The sequence below is a fragment of the Tasmannia lanceolata genome, unplaced genomic scaffold (genome assembly GCF_043159265.1).
Source record: "Tasmannia lanceolata isolate RefF3 unplaced genomic scaffold, GAP_Taslan_0.1 ptg000011l, whole genome shotgun sequence".
In the NCBI taxonomy this organism is placed as follows: Eukaryota; Viridiplantae; Streptophyta; class Magnoliopsida; order Canellales; family Winteraceae; genus Tasmannia; species Tasmannia lanceolata.
The window spans coordinates 4,108,905-4,126,828 of NW_027518688.1; positions in this window are offsets into that span (position 1 = coordinate 4,108,905).

The following is a 17,924-nucleotide window of genomic DNA, read 5'->3' on the forward strand; positions in this document are numbered from 1 at the left end:
AGGAAATCTGTCTCTCCACCACCTTCTTTGAGGACCCCGTCATCTGCTTCTTTCTCACCCTCATCATCGCCGATGGCAGAAAACCAAGATGATCCTCCACCCATTGCTGTTACCGATACTCTCACCTTAATTCTCCAGCAACTTAAAGAGCTCAAAGAGGAGAACCGAGTTATCAAGGCTCAGCTTTCTGAGAAGTTGGGGCTGTCGTCTTCCAAAGATAAAGGGCCTATGCACCATACAGCTACTTCAGCAGCACCTGCCTAGCCAGTGTTCATCCCTATCCCTGATAAAATAGAAGAAGACTTAGAAAAAGAACAGTACAGCGAGGATCGCAGTAAGCCTTCTCAATCCACGGTTGATAAGACAGTTATGGAGAAATTAGAAAGTCTTACCAGGAAAGTTCAAGACATCCAGCTTCAGGACCAGGGTGGTTTCAACCCAAGTGATCTTACATTGTTTCCAGAAATCCGTCTCCCTGCCAATTTTCAAATGCCGAATTTTGATAAATATGATGGTGTGGGTTGTCCAATCACCCATTTACAGATGTTTACCATCATGTGTCAGCCTCAAGGCTTATCTCCTGAACAGATGGCTCAACTGTTCCCTGTTTCACTTACTAAAGTTGCTAGGAGATGGTTCATGGTCCTAGACAAAACCTGTTATAAGACATGGAAGGACATCGGTGAACAATTCATCAAGCAGTTCAAATATGATGATGGGACGGAAATCACTAGAAAGGATTTAGAGAGAACCAAGCAAGACTCGAGGGAATCTTTTCTAACCTTTTTGAAAAGATGGAGGAGACTAGCAGCTCAGATGATGGAGCGCCCTTCTGAGGAAGAGCAGGTTCAAATAATCATGAAAAATATTTCCCCCCAACTCCAGTATCACATGTCATTGTAATATTATCCAGACTTCAAACACTTCATCGTGGCAGGCACCCAGATAGAGGAGGCTATGGCTCAAGGTGTATTCAACCGTAGCAATCCAAACACCAGAGATTTCAAAAAGTCCCCTCCAGCCCAAGTTAGTAATATTTCTCGTTCCAATACTCAGTCCTCTAGGTCCCAGGAACCTCTAGTGATGGACTATGCCCAACCCGCAACTGCACCTCGGCAACGAACCCAAGTAGAATTTACCCCTCTTCCTATTCCATCTTCAGAAGTACTTAAGTAGTGTCTTGCCTCAGGTCGCATAATCCTACCTGCCATCCGACCTCCCCCCAATCCTCTACCTGCAAATTGGCGAGCTGACTAACACTGTGAGTATCACAGGGGTCCTGGTCATCTTACTGACAACTGCATTGCCTTGAAATTTAGAATTCAGAAACTCATTGATGAGAAAGGCATTGCATTCCAGCCAAGACTCAATGTTGCCCAAAACCCGCTACCTGGTCATGCCAATCCTCCTGCTGCCGTTAATGCCATAACCATAGGAGATTCTGAGTTTGAACCTCTCACCCTCATCTGTGCCTTAGAACCCGTTTTTGAACCTCAAATCATCTTCTGTGATGAGTCATACCTAAGAGGGTCTGTATCTCCCTTGGTGATCACCTTTGAGCCACAAGTTCCTCAAGTTATTACTTATGACGAGCCAGAGCTAGATGAGGTTAGACATGTTACTAGGGGAGGAAGGATCTTCAAACCTGCTGAACTGAGAGTCAAAAATTCAGGGGCATTGGCTCGAGGAGAAGAGCCGCAATATGTGAAAGACCCAGATGATGAGGTTGTGCAACAGTTGAAGAAAACTCAGGCTGTTATATCTATATGGGGATTATTGATAGCATCAAAGAAACACAGGGAAGCCGTGTTAAAAGAATTAAATACTACACAGGTATCCTCAGAAATATCTCCAGAGCAACTGGCTGAAGTTGTTGCTCTAACCCAGGCCGCCAGAGTCATTAGTTTCTCAGATCAGGAGCTGCCTCCTCAAGGTCGGAATCATGCTAGAGCTCTTCATGTCACTATTATCTGTGAAGGCAAGAAAGTACCATCTGTGTTAGTAGATAACGGATCTGTGTTGAATGCGTGTCTGTTGAGAACTGTCGTTACCTTGGGTTTCGGCCCCACTGATTTTGCCGAATCAACCCTTGGGATCCTCGCATATGACAACACCCGCAGAAATGTAGTCGGGGTCCTTACTACCAAGATTATTGTACGTGGTCAAGAATTTGAAGTTGAGTTTCAGGTTATTGACATCAAGGCCTCGTTTAATATGCTTCTGGGACGTCCCTGGTTGCATAAGGAAGGTGCTGTTACTTCAACCCTTCATCAAAAATTGAAGTTCATCAAACATGGAAAGTTGATCACTATCAGAGGTGACGGAGAGCCAGAAATAGGACAAATAACAGGAGAAACTCTGATCCTCCCAGTTGCAAAAATAGAAGACTACAACTTGAATGGTTTTGCGTTCGACGTTGCTGCTATTTCCTATGAAGAGGCCTCTCGGGAGGAGTTGTGTTTACCTTTTGCCATCAGTCCTGTGGTTGCCAAGATAATGAGAAAAATGAATTACTTTCCTGGCATGAATTTGGGCCGTGATCCAAGCAAGGCGTCTCACTGGCGCCCAATCAAAGCAAACCATGGAACTTTTGGTCTTGGATATGTACCTACTGAGGAAGAGGAAGAAGCCATGGAAGAATTGTTGAAATTGAGGGAAGAAATCCGCCGCACCGGAGGGGTACTCTCAATGGCTCCATACTCCTTATCGATGAATGGACACTTTGTCAGGGAAGGCGAGACTTCACCATACTATGGGTTTTCCGAACCATGGTATGACTCGATGACAGGAATCATGATACCTGGTTTTGAAATATTTAGTGGCCTTGCTCTCCCAGAAACAGAACCGCCGGTGCATTATGTTGAGAAAACTGTTGAAGACTGATTAGTCTTTCTTGAGCCAGATATGTTGGAGTCCTTGTTTGAAGAAGATGAGCCTGATGTTGCTTGGCAGGAATTGCTAGTTTTAGACCATTCTGAAGAACGAGAAGAGATAGACCATGAAGATGTGCTAGTAGCGGCTATTCAGAGCGATTTTACCTTTGTTGAACCTCAGAGTCAGATTGCACCCGCAACAGAAAATCTTTCAAACTGGAGTTCTGATGTTTTTCCTACTTATCTTATTACTAAGTTGAGTCCAGTCAAATTTTTTAAGTCTGTGTTGATGCCTAGTCCAGGCGAGTCATTTTCAGATTTTATTTTCAATGTGAATCCTAAGCCTGTTCAGGATGAGTCCAATGATGATGATGTAATTTCTTTCAAGTCAATGAAATCTGATTCTCAGTATGTCTCTGTGTTTGTTTCTGACTTTAATAATGATAACACTCCCTCCTCAGACGAGGAAGAATGGATCGACGAAACTCCCCTTGAATTGCAGCATAAGCTCAAACAAGAGGATGAGCGCCGAGCCCAACCTCTTAAAGATGTAATCGAAATTATAAACGTCGGAACAGAAGATTTAATACAGGAAATACGAATTGGAAATACTTTATCTACTGAAGAACGCAATGAATTAATAAACCTACTTAGTGAATATAAAGAAGTTTTTGCTTGGTCCTACAAAGATATGCCCGGGTTGAGCGAAGACATTGTTCAGCACAAGCTACCTTTGTTACCAGGAATTAAACCTACAAAGCAAAAGCTAAGGAGAATGAAGCCCGAATGGGTTTTAAAAGTAGAGGAAGAGGTTACTAAGCAGTTGAATGCTGGGTTTCTGCAAGTAGTGGAATATCCAGAATGGCTCGCAAATATAGTACCTGTACCAAAGAAAGATGAAAATGTGAGAATGTGTGTAGATTTCAGGGATTTGAACAAGGCAAGTCCAAAAGATGATTTTCCTCTACCACATATCGATATCCTGGTAGACAATACGGCCGGACATGAATTACTATCTTTCATGGATGGTTTCTCGGGCTACAATCAAATTAAGATGGCACCCGAGGACATGACTAAGACCTCGTTCATTACACAATGGGGGACTTATTGCTATCGGGTAATACCGTTTGGTCTTAAGAATGCTGGTGCGACATACCAAAGAGCAGCTACAGCTTTACTCCATGACATGATACATAGAGAAGTCGAAGTTTATGTCGATGATATGATTGTAAAAGCCAAGGAAAGGAGAGATCATATCCCGAACCTTAAGAAGTTCTTTAAAAGAATACTCAAATACCAGCTTCGCCTGAATCCTAGCAAATGTGTATTCGGGGTTACCTCTGGTAAGTTGCTAGGATTCATGGTGAGCCAAAGGGGTATAGAGGTAGATCCTCAGAAGATAAAGGCTATCCAGGAGATGCCACCGCCTAAAACCGAGAAGGAAATTCGGGGATTCCTAGGAAGGATACAGTTCCTAAGACAATTCATCGCTCATCTTACGTCAACTTGCGAACCTATCTTTAAGCTCTTAAAGAAAAATACTTCCAAAGAATGGACAGAGGAATGTCAACAGGCCTTTGAGAAGATAAAGCAAAGTTTGTCTCAATCTCCGATGTAGCACCAGTAGTACCGGGACATCCATTGCTGCTTTACTTGTCAGTAACAGAAACCACCATGGGTTGTATGTTAGCACAGCAAGATCCAAAACCCAAGCATGAACAGGCTGTATATTATCTTAGTAAGAAGATGTTGGAGTATGAACAGAAGTACATTGTTCTAGAAAAAACCTGCTTAGCCTTGGTTTGGGCTACTTAGCGACTCAGACATTATCTTTTATCACATAAGGTCTTGCTTTTGTCAATGATGGATCCTCTGAAGTATCTCTTTGAAAAACCAGCCCTGACAGGCAGGACTGCCAGATGGTTATTGTTGTTATCTGAGTTTGACATCAACCATGTAACCCAGAAATCAGTAAAGGGCCGAGCCATTGCTAAACAATTGGCAGAAACACTCCGAGAAGAAAGCCAGTCTTTCAAGCCAATGTTCCAGATGAAGAGATCATGATGGTAGAAGATGAATATCTAGAAACTGGTTGGACCCTCTATTTTGATGGAGCAGCAAACCAAACAGGGCAATGAGTAGGGGCATTGCTTGTGTCACCTCGAAATGAGCATGTTCCCCTTGCCGTTAAGTTATAATTTAATTGCACCAACAATATGGCAGAGTATGAAGCATGCATTGTTGGGCTTGAGGCCGCATTGGCCTTAGGCACAGAGAATCTTGACGTATATGGAGATTCGAAGTTAATCATTTGCCAAACTCAAGGAGAGTGGAGAACCAGAGAAGAAAAGCTACAGCCATATCATGAATACTTGGATTTTCTTGTTCATCAATTCCGGTGCATCACTTTCAGTTATTTACCAAGGTTGAAGAATAGATTCGCCGATGCCTTAGCGACGTTAGCTTCCATGATTGACATACCTCACAATATGAAGATAAGGCCCATCACGGTTCAGGAGCAATGGACTCCTGCATATGTTGATGCTATAGAAATAGCTGCAAGATGTCCCAATGGTAAGCCATGGTACACGGACATAAAGAACTACATCTCAGACCAGGGGCATCCCGACGAGGCCTCGAATAAAGAAAGGAGGACTTTGCAAAGATTGGCAGCTAATTTTGTCATTTGTGGAGGGGAGTTGTATCGACGGTCTTTCGACGGAATTCAACTCTTATGTGTCACTGAAGATCAGGCAGAAGAAATTCTCGTAGATATTCATGAAGGGGTGTGTGGGCCTCATATGAATGGGAAGATGTTGGCAAGAAAGATCCTACGTCTGGGGTACTATTGGCCAACATTGGAAGCAGATTGTCACACATTTGTGAAGAAAGGCTATAAATGTCAGATACATGCGAATCTCATCCATATACCACCCACCGAATTGCATTCTCTTACCTTTTCTTAGCCGTTTTCGGTGTGGGGAATTGACATTATTGGCAAGATTTCTCCCAAATCGTCTAATGGTCACGAGTACATGCTCGTTGCGATTGACTACTTCACCAAATGGGTTGAGGCTGCTTCTTACGCAAAGCTTACATCCGCGTCAGTTGCTAAATTCATACGCACCAATATAATATGCAGATATGGAATTCCCCATGAACTTATCTCAGATAATGGATCTCATTTCAAGAAGGAAGTAATCACTCTTTGCCAAGAGTTCAAGATTAAGCATCATAAATCCCCACCTTATCGGCCGCAGACAAATGGAGCGGTGGAAACTGCAAACAAAAATGTCAAGTCCATCATTAGCAAAATGTCAGAAACCTATAAGGATTGGTCGAATAAGCTACCGTACGCCTTGTGGGCTTACAGAACATCAATTAGAGCTTCAACTGGGGCAACCCCTTACTCTCTTATTTATGGGATGGAAGCAGTGCTACTTGTGGAGATCCGTGTACCTTCGCTTTGAGTATTGACTGAGGCTAAGTTGCCAGAAAATGAATGGGCAGATGCCAGATATAAAGAGTTGAACATGCTAGATGAGAAGAGGTTAAAGGCGCTTTACCATGTGCAGGTTACCAGCGCAGAATAGCCCGTGCTTTAATAAAAAGGTTAAGATCAGAGATTTAGAAGAAGGCAATCTGGTTCTGAAAGAGAATCGAGCGCCAGTGTTTGACCCAAGGGGCAAATTTAAAGCAAATTGGTCAGGACCGTACATTGTGGACCAAATCTTACCCGGAAAAGCCGTCAAGCTCTGTAATTTAAATGGAGAAATATTACCAGAACCAACAAACCTCGATCAACTCAAGAGGTTCTATGCTTGAACACCATAAAGCTGTCTTTTGGCCGAATAAATCCCAAATTCATAGCCCAAGATAGAAAAATATATAACCTTTTGCGAACCATTTTGAGCCTAAGTAATATTTTCCTTCAAAAACCCAATATACTAAGGGCATCCGCCCTGAACTATGCATGACCTGATCCCTACACTGGGGTACGTAGGCAGCTCGGTCAAACCGAGTTCGGTTGTTTCAAAAGAAGAAATTCAATCATTCCAAAAAAATGACAAAAGAAAAAAATTGAGTGAAAAGAAAACAAAAAGAAGATTAATTTACCTTCAAACTAGGGGCATTCGCCCTGAACTACGCATGACCTGATTCCTACACTGGGATACGTAGGCAACCTGTTCACAGGTTCGGTCGAAATTCTTGCAAAACCTTAAACCATTCTTTGAAAAGCCCTGCCTCACCTATAAAGTCCTTTTGGTGTTCAAGTAAAAAAATGATAAAAAAAAAGGAAAAAGAGAAAAAGAAATGGAGCTTGAAGATCCGCTAGATTGAAAACCTGAAAAGGCTATCTAGGCAAAATTTAGGATCATTCCCCTGCTAAGTCGAAAACCAGAAAGGGCGGCTTAGGCAAAAGTTAAGGGGGTGGTCTACTGAGTCGAAAACATGAAAAGGCGATTCGGGCAAAAGTTAAGGCCGAGCGGTCCGCGAAGTTGAAAATCCAAAAAGAAAACTTGGTCGTGGTAAGATTGGGTTCACGCCAGAAGAATTACTTTGATCTCTAAAATCACAGTATATCAGGCAAAGCTAATTACAATGATTCTTGAAATTAAGGGCATTAATTTCTAGCAATCAGAAGGTTGATAGAAAAATATATGAAGTATTACTATCTTAAAAAATAAGTGAAGGTGTTTATCAATGGAGAAACATTCTTTAAAAGAGGCCAGCCTAACCAAAAGAAAATACTGATAAGTCAGAAGCATCACAGGATTACTTGAGTAATATTTCTTACTTCGTCATTTTATTACAAGTACATGTGGTTTTTAATTGTTTAAAAAAAAATTACGAATTCCATTTTAAGAATTGTTGTAGGGTGGAATCACTCTGAAAACAGGTTCATTAACAGGTTCTGAGAAACTTGAAAAAGGCAAGACTGTCATGAATGGCGAAAAATCTTTGAAGAATGAACTTTGGTCAATGAATAGAAGAAAGTTAGAATGCCTCAAACAGGGGCAGGTTGCCAATGAAGTGGCGTCCCAAATTCGGGCCTTGAAAGTCCTTTATTATAGGGTGTCATTAAATCCTTTGCTTCCAAAGTTATTAAGTGCAGATTTCGATTTCCTTTTTTCTGATAATCTCTGTCAAAACTCAAATTATCATATCTCTCTTAGTCCATTTGAAAATGATCTCTTCTCTTTGAACATCATACGAATATGATATCTCATTTCCTTGGAATCTGAATAAATACGGTATTCCATTCTCTTCAAAACTATTCGAAAGTGATCTTTTATTCTCTTTGAGCGTCATACAAATATGATGTCTTATTTTCTTGAAATCCGTATAAATACGGTGTTCCTTTTTCTCTGAGTCCATTAAAAAATGGTCTCTTATTCCTCTTTGGGATTGAAATCCAAGTAGTGACTTGGTTTGGCAACCTAGAAAGGGGGTGAATAGGATGTTTATAAAACCTTTATCTTTTTAAATTCTTTTTCTAAGATTTCACCCAAGACTTATCCCTTGTTTAATTAAGTTTGAAATAGTTGAACTTAAACAATATTACAAATTAATATACGTTCAAAACCATTGTTGATTAACAAACTTAATTAGGTAATTTTAATAGCCTACTTAGCAAGGTTAAGATATTTAGGTTGATTATCAATGCTAACTACTCACTTAATTCTAAGCACAAATAATCAAATAAGAGAGTGAGAGGGAGTGAGAGAAATACCAATCACACAAGTGACACAAATATTTATAGTGGTTCGGCAAACGGCCTACTCCACTCTTCTCAAGGTCGCACTTGAGGATTTCCACTATTGAGACCTCCACGACGCCCGGCTCCTAGGCTTTTACACTCCAAGGGAATTAAATAAGGATGCCCTTCCACCTTTACAATGACTCTCCTTCTCCGCCGAGTTCTAAGCGGTTCACCCAAGGGAATTAAAAACAACGGATGCCCTTGCCACCGATCGAGTAAAGAAGAAGATAAAAGCTTTGCCTCTATGTAGGCTACAATGCAAGTTGAAGCTCCAAGGATGCTCTCAAGAATAAACAAGTTTAAGCCTAAACCAATCTCAAAAGATTTTCTCAAATCAAGGCACAAAGAGTTTGGTTGGTGAGAGAATTTAACCCAAAAATAGTTCACAAATGGATTTCTAGGGTTTATTAGAGTTGGACAATATTCCTCATGTGTTTTGGACCCTTGAATGGGTATATATAAGGTCCCAACTCCATGTGACCGTTTGGGGGGTAAAACAGTCAAAACTGGGTCAAAAAATCAACTAGCCTTTGCACCCCAACGGCTATATTTTTTTGAAGAAAAACATTTCTCGGAGTTCCGGGAAAAATTCTCGGAGTTCCGAGCGAAATTCTCGGAGTTCCGAGAATTCAAACAGAGCCTTTAAGTTTAGAATCTGGACCATTTCTCGGAGCTCCGAGAATCTTCTCGGAGTTCCGAGACTGGATTTCCAGCAAACACTGTTTCATTTGAAAAATTCATATCTCCCTCATTTCATGTCGGATTTTGATGTTCTTATACTCTACGGATATGAGAAAAATGAGAGCTATCTGTTCAAAATATTTTCAAAAATATTTGAAAATGTTTGAAATAAGTTTTGATAGGATTTAGTTGCTGGTCCAGGTTGTTGCTTCGGAACTCTGTTTTGTTTATTCTTGTGTTGAATGCCATATGGGTCCCAACATGATGGTACACCACCATGGCCATTCACTTATCCATTTAAGTCCTTAAAGGGTGTGTTAGTCTCTTTGAAAAAATATATTTTTAGGGGTTTAAACAATGTGCCTTGACAAGAGAATATGCAAGAGAGATAGGAATACATTCTACCATTTCTATCACTCTCTTGAACTCTTCTTTTGAGCTGGGATCTTCTATGGTTGAGCTTCCATGCTTGACATCTTCAAGTTGTGGTACAAGCTCCTTGGTCCTTTGCATTAGGTTCTTGATCCTCCACCTTTGGTCTTCATGAACTTCTCTGTATGTTCAATGCTTGATATGGATGATGTTGAGCTTCTCCTTGGTGGATCCTCTAAGGTGTGATTTGTCCACGAATGCTCTAGCTCCTTTGTTTGGTTCATCTTCAAGCATAGGCCATCAATGGTGTGTGCTAGCATGGATTGACATGTAAATTCCTTGTATATAGCACAACACTCAAGGCAAACAATTAGTCCATAAATGACTAATCAATTTGCGTTTGTTAATCATCGAAACAAGGTGATTGAGTGAACCCATGGGGAACCCTTGGGCTTACAGGGATCCATACAAATATGGTATCTCATGTTCCTTTGGAATCGTACAAATACGGTATCTCATCCTTTTTTAGTCCATTAAAAAATTGTCACTTATTTCTCTTTGGGATCCGTACAAATAGGGTATCTCAGGTTCCTTGGGAATCGTACAAATACGGTATCTCAACCTTTTTTAGTCCATTAAAAAATGGTCTCTTATTCCTCTTTGGGATCCATACAAATATGGTTGCTCATTTTCTTTGGGAAACCGTACAAATACGATGTCTCATTCTAGTATCTCATATTCCTTGGGAATCGTACAAATACGGTATCTCATCCTTTCCGAGTCTATTAAAAAATGGTCTCTTATTCCTCTTTGGGATCTATACAAATATGGTATCTCATGTTCCTTGGGAATCGTACAAATACGGTATTTCATCCTTTTTGAGTCCATTCAAAAATGGTCTCTTATTCCTCTTTGGGATCCATACAAATATGGTTGCTCATTTTCTTTGGGAAACCGTACAAATACGCTGTCTCATTCTGGTGTCTCGTTTCCTCTGGGTCTGTATAACTACAGTGTCCTGTTCTCTTTGGACCCATACAAATGTGATATCACATTTTATCTGTGCCCGTTCAAAAATGATGCTTCATTTTCTTTAAAAATCTTTCGAAAGTCATCTGTTATTCTCTCTAAGACCATTTGAAAATGGCATCTATTTCCTTTGAAACCGTTCAAAAACGGTACTCCTTTCCCTCCGAAAATCCGTTTGAAAATGGTATCCCATTCCTTCATCGCCCGTTCGAAAACGGCACCGCATCATAATCATCTTTTGTTCTGCAAGATTTTTGCACCCAGAGTGAATCCGATCCTCTGTCATTCTAAACTGCCATCACATGGTGTTTAGAATAAATGATTTTTTTTTACATTCTAGGACTTCGTCTAGGATCTTGCATTAGGTTAGGTTGCATGTGTTTGCATTTAGGGTGCATTTTGTGTAGAGAGTCCCCTACTGATTAAAGTTGCGCAAAATATTGTTGTCACTTTTGCTTTAGTATTCGACAACTATGTCATCTCTACCAAAGAGGGGCATCTGTAGACACCCCCATGTTACCCCACCTTAATCAGCAAAGGAGTTAGTATTTTTCTATCTGTCTTTTCCAATATTTTCCATTTCGGTGTCCGTCTCTTATGTTTTCTCAATCTTTTTTGTCATTTCCAATATTTTTTGCAATTTTTCATCGGGTATTGAGGAAGGTTAGTCACAAGAATCTAATCAAGAGAGAATTTGGACCCACTGGGTGGGCCCGCATTGAACATTTTGTTTGGAATGGGATCAAGTCAGTATACCCAGCAGTGTTTTTATTAAATATGAGTGTTGAGCTTATGGCTTACCATGTTGTGACCCACCAATCGAATGGTTTGGATCATCATTTGGAAATAGTTCAGCGGGGCATGCCCAACTTATGTCGTGATCCGTCATCCGTCAAATGAATAGTTTGGATCATCACGGAGCACGAATTAAATCACGTCGCAGCCCACTATTTGAGCAATCAAGATTGTCAAGCGGCCCCATCAAATGGAACAATTTTTTATCACCCTATAGGACTGATTTTGGAGATGAATGGAGGGCACAACCCGTTTATGCCATGGCCTGTGAAAGTGAACGGTTCAGATCAGTCTTTGGGAATAGGTCAAGGGGGCGCAACCTAATTTACATTGTAGCCCATTAGTCAATAGTTCGGATCATTCTACGGAAATAATTTGCGGGGCATAATCAATTCGAGTCGTGATTAATAAATTGGGCGGTTCGGATCAGCCCGCAAAAATGATTTGGTGGAACATAATTCATTATACCATGGCCCATCTAATTGGACGGTTTAGATCCCTCTACAAAGATGATTTAAGGGGTGCAATTAATTCACATATTGTGGCCCACAAGTTGAACGGTTTAGATCTTCCCATGAAAATGGTTTTGGGGCGCCACCTACTCACTTAGTTGTTTGTAAAATGGATGATTGAGTTCACCTTGCGTGAAGGTCCAACAATGGATGGTTTGGATCATCCCATGGTGACTCGTACAGTACTTTTAAGGATAAAAAAAAAATGCTAAAGTGGCCTCGTTGAACTTTTTTTTAAGAAATTAGCAATTTTTTTAAGAACTACAATTCAGTAGTTTCCTTGTATGGAAACCCCACACGGTTTTTTTTAGTAGAAAATGTGTGGTGTTGAATATTCACTCGGTCCTGAGAATTCTAAGAGCTACAATTTCTAAAAGGAATGCATATCAACTTTATAAAAATAACCTCAACATCCGTTATGGTTACTTTTAGAGCTATTGAACTTTCGGTCAACATGGAATTGGATTCGTCCATCTCGTGTGGGTCCACTTGGGGATCATTCTAATCCCATAAGAGACCAAGATTTTCTTCAATTCTAATGCAAATAGCCCATGCCCATCTTTCATCTATACTAAGAATTCCTTTTCAATTAAGAGTTTAAAAAAAATTATGTTTGGGAAGGGCTCTTTGGGCAAAGCTAAAAAAAATAAAATGGGCTGTTATAAGGGGAGATTCTCTATTTTATATAGAGAAAGCAATTCACGTGTGAGACTCTTTCTCTTTCTAATCACAATAGCTATATTTATCTCTCTCATAATAGCAAGCAGCTCATATTGAATCGTCCCTTGCTCTCCAAGAAAAAGAAAATTTTGGCAATTCCTCCGGATCAACTTTAAAAAGAGTGCGAAGCTGTTTTTTCACCCGACTAGAGTAGAGGAAGGAAGAGGTTTTGAGGAACCAGCAAAAAAAAAAGAATAAGAAGAAAAGAAAAGGGAGACTCTCCACGTTTTTACATTCTCTCAATCTCACCCTCACTCAGTTCTCTCTCAAATCTCTCACCCTCTCTACAGCCCTCTCTCACTCTCACCCTCACTCGGTTCTCTCACTCTCAAATCTCTCTCACCTCTCGGCGGGGTATTCATCGAGGAATCATAAATTCAAGGAGATTCAAAGGCTCGAGGATAGACAACAAACATCGGAAAGAGCGATTCATCTACTTTGGCGGATTGAGTTTTCTAGAGCATATAAAAGGGTGCGACAAAGTGTATACCTCGCATTTACGCACCTTAGAGACGAGGAGCGCGATCAATGGTAGGTTCCTCCATTTTTTTATAATATCAAAGGTAGAAAAGCATGCTTAGGGGCGTTTAATCTTTGTTTTCTTCATGATTTTCATAAAATCTATGATGAATGATCTAATATGATTTTGATGGGTCAGTTCATTTAATTATCAATTTTGTTAAAAAATGAACCGTTATATGAGAAAATTGGGCGTTTAATTGATTTGGATGTTCAGTGGATTTTGAATCGTTTTTATAAAGTGAGTGTTTTAAAACCAAGGATTTTTCGTGAAGCTCTGTTTTCTGAGATTTAACATGGTCAAAATAGCACCAAAAATCTAAATATTCCGGTAAATTTCATTTGTCGTGTTGGCTCAAAAATTCGTTCAAAAAATACCCGGAAATAGGATTTTCATGGTTCTAAAAATCGTTCGTATAGTAAAACAATCCAAAAGTGATTGAAATTTTATCACCAGTAGATTTTTTATGTTTAAATATAGTACAAAAATTTTCAAAAGATTCGGCCTTTATTTATTATTTTTACTGGAATTGTTTTGATAAAATCATTCATTTTTATGTATATGAAGGAAATGTCATTAAACGAACTTTTTAAAAGCTGAAATTTGGTAGTAAAATAAACGGACCAGTAAGAATCATATTCAAAATTTATTGGAAATTGTGGGCATATATTAATATTTTTTATTGATTTTTAATTGCTTTGACTAGAACATAAATATATCTATTAAAAATGGATAATTATTGAAATAATGTCTCAATGTTTTCCTATAATTTTCTATTTTTCCGGGAATGGTCTAGTAAAAGTTTGGTTTGATTTGGAATTACTTTGATATATCTGTTAGTGTAATGTCATCAATCTGACCCGAAAGTGTAAAATCAATTAAAAATGGAATTTCAATCTTTGAAATCATGAAAAATTAAAGTAGAATATATTTTTCAAGAATACATCATGTCCTAAATTTTCTGAAACAGATAATTTAAATAGCTATAGGCTTCTTTGTGAAATCAATAATCTGATCCAATTGTGATAAATTCATTTTAAAATCCGAATTAATTCAAAGCACCTTGGAAATTTTCAAAGAACTCTAAATTTTCATAATGTATTCAATCCCTGAGCTATCTGAAACAGAAATCTTAGGAGTAATAGAGTTCCTTTGTAAAATAACATGCTAGGATAATTTAGATGCCAAGATCATAACCAGAATCGTATCTTAATTGCGATCAATCCAGCATAATTAGAGTGTGTAAATTATAGTATGTTATTGGTTCCGAGGTCCACTGTCCACGGAAGTCCTAAGAAATATGCCAGGCAATAACATACTATAACTTGCGTGCTAAATTATACAAGGTTGAGAGCACGATTCCCTTCCATGGTTGCGATTCGTGGCCTAAACTTGCGAACCATAGAGCCTTTGGTATTCCTTAGATGTTTAGGAACCGAAAATCCTTGAAATCTGAAAATCATTAATTTAAACAAATTGAATCAATTTACATCATGTCTTTCAGAACCGTTGGATTAAGTTTCCATCGTAAGAATCATTAGAGCCCTATTTAGGAACACTTACGTCATGTCGTGTCCTAGGATTTAGGGAGTCCTAGAGTTAGGAGTTCAGTCTCATCACAGGCGTTTGCTATGGATAGTAACCGTGCCATAGATCTAGTTACACTAGTCACCCAATTTTTCCCTACGATAAGCCTAGTTACCTAGGATGTAGGTTAACCTGCATTAGTCTAAGGGACAACTTGCACTTAGATAGGATCATATAGCATCTTAGATGAAGTCCTAGGATAATAAAATCTTCAACTTGAATTAAATAACTTCTCTTAAAACTGTTGAAACAGTCAATCCAGTCTAGATCGGTGTCTTAGATGAGTTAGGCATAAGTAGCTTAGCTTAGGTGCACCGAACTACGTCGACTCTGATCCCAGTGAGGCTTGGGTACGTAGGCAGGTTGGATGCTTGATGGCATACCAATCACGAGTCGGCTCCACACATAAGTGGTGGGGTTTTGTACATTAATCCTTAAATTAAAAGTAATTAAATCACTTAGAACTTTCCATGAAATTAGAATTTTAGGAGAACTTTCACTTAGATTGAATTCAAACAAATTAAGAAAATCAAGATACACATTTAGGAATTACACTGAAATTAGATCTTAGGATGCATGTCATGTAGTCTGCAGATTAATATAGAGTTAAATAACCCATTTAAAAGAAATTCAAAAAAGTTAACTTTTGGAATTGAAGACCGATTATCGGGCAGGAATGGTGCATGTGGTGGATAACTCCTCGTACCTTCCATTCTCGTAACCAGGTAACGAGTCTAGATTTCTGGTCAATTATGGGTCCTAAATCCCTCATCTAGGTGGCGACTCTGTCACTCTCTTTTGTGTTGAATTCAGATTGCCTTAGTGATCCCAAGTTCGCGGAAAAGATGAATTAAATCACACCTTGCTAGGCTCGGCGGCTTACCCCTGCCCTTATGGGTACTGGGTTGCACGTTTGTTTGTACCCTATGGCTTGGTTGCTGCCTGCTTGGTTGGGTAATTAAAATCAATAATAAAAAGCACACGCCATTCACGTGGGTACGAGAGACCAAGAGAGAGTGTGACGCCTCGCGTCGCGACCCTCTCGCGGGATCGGGTCCCGCAAGGCCAAGAAGCTCTCGTTGGACCACATTCGGAAGGCCAAAGACATCGGAGATCCAAGACGCATGAAGACTTGAAGCATCGCAAGTGAAGACCATTTTAAGTCTTTTTTAGAATGTATAAGATCCAATCTTAGCTTAGGTGTTTAGAGGAACAAATTAAGTAAATAAACACACACCCCTAAATGTTTAAGTGATTGTCCTTGTGGTGTTCCAACACTTTAGAACCCTCATAACAATCCCAACTCGGTGTAAAGTTGGAAGCCCAAAAAGAAAGATTGAAAATCTGCTTGACATAGTGTAGACACCCCATTTTGCTCCGCTTTAATCAACAAAGAAGTTAGCTTTTTTCTATCGGTTTTTCGGCGTTTTCCATTCCCATGTCCGCCTCTTATGTTTTCTCGATCTTTTTGATCATTTCTGCCGTGTTTCGCATTTTTCCGCCACGTATTGAGAAGGGCTATTCATGAAAATCCGAGCAAGGGAGAATCTGGACCCGTTTGGTGGGCCCGTATTGAGCATTTGTTTAGATTTGGATCAAACAGGGGGCTCGCACATTGTTTTAATGAAAAATGAGTTTTGAACCTACTTCGATCCAGTGCATAAAGATGCCCATCAAGGGAATAATCAAGATCTCAGGGACATTATTTTAACAACCAATTTTTGTTGTGACCATCAAGTTGAATTATTCGGATAACTCTCAGAAATAATTTTTGAGGCACAACTTTATAAATTAATGGTTTGGATCATCCCATGGGGGTGATATTTGGAGGATACAAGTTGTCCATGCCATGGCCTGTCAAGGTGAACGGTTCAGATCAGTCTTTGGGAATAGTTCAAGGAGACGCAACCTAATTTACATTGTGGCCCATTGTTGGAGCGGTTTGAATCGTCTTATGGAAATGATTTGGGCTCACTTTCATTACTATCATAGCCCATAACATGAACAGTTTAGATCATTCTATTATGAATTATTTAAGGGCGCAACCAATTTGATTTTTGCCCGTTAATCGGACAAGTTTGGATCATCTTATTAAAGTGGTGTTGGAGTAGGCGCGGCCAATTCAAACTGTGGCCCATCCAAATTTGAACGGTTCGGATCGTATAGTAGCTTATCCGATTTCGCCCGAACAAGATTCGGTCAACTCAAATGGACCCGCCGGGTATCTTAAAGTTTTAATTTTCGAATAAATAGAATTCATTTTTACATGGGGGTGTGCTAATGTTTTAAAATTTCAAAATCCATTGGGATGCATACTCGGCCAATATTTGATGGAGCTTACAATATTGCGAATTTTATTCCCAAAGTGATTCGTTCATACAACTAGGACCCACTGTGAGTGTTCAACTTTAAAGAAAAGGGTTCTTTCTATGAAAGCAGCACACTATCTCTTATCTTGAAAAGCAAGTTTTTTTTTAGAAGCCTTCTATTTCAGAATTCTACTATTGACCAAGTTCGCGAGTTGCAAAAAATTGCCAGGGCAATCTTTGGAAGGTGGCTGAAGTTGAAAGATATTTTTATTGGGAATTCCGATATCAATTTTTTCAAGATATGCAATGCCTTATCTGTGTGGCGTCAGTTGCTGTTTTCTACCTCAACTTCTTGTAGAAAGTTGCTGCCATTCCTAAAGGAGTTGATTTGAAAAAGAAGTAGGTTGCTATATGTGTTCGATCAAGAAAGGAAGGATGCATTGATTGAAGAAAATATCCTATTTTATAAGGAGGGGAGGAAAAAGAATTAAGAGGATTTGGACTTATGAAAGAAGGGGAGGTTTATTTTAGAAAAAAAAAAGGTGGAGCACGGCAGACAGAGAAGAAAAAAACGGTGCTTTCTCTCATCTCTCAAAGCTCTCCCTCACCCCTATATCCATTTCAACAGATCCTTCTCCTCCACACGAGCAGCAGATCGCTCCCCACTGCAACTCTTGTCTCCCTCTTCAAGCAACAGACCTCTCTCACTCTCACCCTCTCTAAAAAAAACAGAGTACGTATTTTGTCATCCCACTCCCTCTT